At 31.8% G+C, this 2,032-nt stretch overlaps 1 pseudogene; it reads right to left on the bottom strand.

The window, feature by feature from the left end:
* Positions 1 to 947: 947 nt before the first annotated feature.
* On the bottom strand, positions 948 to 1,066 carry LOC111743077 (annotated as a pseudogene).
* Positions 1,067 to 2,032: the final 966 nt, after the last annotated feature.

Raw genomic sequence — 2,032 nt, 5'->3', positions numbered from 1 at the left:
TGGAAATATATACCAAAAATCATAAAAATAATATCTTTTGACTCCTAAATCTTAGAAAACAAATATAGGATGTACATATTATGCACATTTTCATGACATAATTGCTCATAATAGGAAAAATTGTCAGGATTCTAAATACCAAGTAATTATTACTCATTATTAAAATGGTACATCCATATGGTCTTTAATCAAAATATATTTATTGAGCACCTACCTGTGTCAGGCTCTGGTCTAAGGATAGAGTGATAAATAAGACAGATTAAGTTCCTACATTGTTGGGACCAACATTCTATTTGGGAGACAACAAATATGTCAGATAATAACACATATTATATATAAAAAATGTATAGAGGCAGAGCTTTTAGACTGGGTGGTCAAGGAAGTCCTTTCTGAGGAAGTGATCTTAAACAGATCTAAATAAAGTGAGGAAATGAACAATGTGTGAATATCTGGGAGAAAAATTTTTAAGGTAGAAGTAAGTATAAGGTCCTAATGACAAGCTAGGTAGCCAGTGAGCAAGGGCTCATTGAAAGCTGAAAGAAGGGTAGGGGCCAAATTTTGTAGGGCCTTGTAGGTGATGGACAAGAATTTAGGTGTTTGGTTTTCTTTTTTTTTCTTTACAGAAGAGTAAAATGGCCATAATGATGCTTTAGAAGGATCAACCTGGCTTATGTATGGAGCAAAGGAGGAAGCCTCCTGTACTAAGTAGGCCATTGCAAGCTACTGAGGCAAGAGATAGCAGTGATTTGATCTAGATAGTGGAGAATGAAGAGAGAAGAGCTAGAGTCAACATGTTTAAAGGTTACACCAGAAATGGACATTAAATGGCAATTGAAAATGTTCATGTTAAATTATTATTATTATTTTATTATTATTATTATTTTTTTAGGTGAGGCAACCCTTGGTTGACCACACAGATTTCAAGGACCTTGTCTTTTTATTTTTTATGCCTACAGCACCTGGTTTTCCTAGGTGGTCTCCAATCCAAGTACTATCCAGGCCGGACTCTGCTTGGCTTCTGAGATCAGATGGGATTGGGCTTGTTCAGGGTGGTATGACTGTAGACTTGTGTTATGTTAAAAAACATTACTTTTATAAAATACTAGTAAAGATATGCATATAATAAAAGGACATATGCCAAAAAGATAAAATTATGTTATGTCTGAGTGTAGGTTGGCATGAATTTTGTTTTTTTTACTTTGAATTTTCTAAATGTTCTAAAAATAGATTTTTTCGTGTGGGGTTTTTTTTTTTTTTTTTGCTAAGAAGAAAAATTGTTTTAGAAAAATATCAATAGAATGGGTTCAGTTATAGGACACAGCAATAAATATGTTTCTAGATTATTAAATCTGTTCATAGCATGAAATGCTTTTCTTTTCTTGCTTGTTTGTGGTCAGACCTCAATTCCTTTTCACACGGAGCTCTCCACAGAACTTCTTGAGTGTCCTCATGATATGACAGCTGTCTTATTCCCCACTGTTTTTTTATGACCTAATTCTACCTCATCACTTCTGTCATATTCTATTCTCTAGAAGTAAGGCACTAAATCCAACCCCAAAACCAAGGAGAAGAGATTTGGCTCCATCTTTTGAAGGGATAATTATCAAACAATGTTCATATTTTAAAATCACCACAATTAAACCATTGAATAATAATGGATAGAGGATATTGTAGGTACTAAAAATTAGTAATTAAGAAAAATTTCACACAATTATTAATACAATTATATTGATTATATTTTTGACTTTTTTCCTTAGCAAATAGGTTTGAAGGATTAGTTTTCTTTTAAAAGAATCATATGATAGCAATAGTTATAATCATGAAATAAATATTGATTAATAAATAGTTCAATAAATATTTTTAAAATTCTAGTCATTATTTGGTAGACAAGTTGAAATACAAGTGAAGAATAGTAGACTATTTTGACAGTTTTTAGGAGTTGGCACAGAATGATATGACCTGCTAAATAAAAGTACAGACCAAGTAGGGCATTTATTTATATTAATACTTTACTCAAATTCTGACACTGAAT

Source organism: Pteropus vampyrus, unplaced genomic scaffold (genome assembly GCF_000151845.1).
Source record: "Pteropus vampyrus isolate Shadow unplaced genomic scaffold, Pvam_2.0 Scaffold106, whole genome shotgun sequence".
Lineage (NCBI taxonomy): Eukaryota > Metazoa > Chordata > Mammalia > Chiroptera > Pteropodidae > Pteropus > Pteropus vampyrus.
The sequence above is the reverse complement of the archived record's forward strand: the minus strand, read 5'-3'. Positions and strand labels throughout refer to the sequence as shown.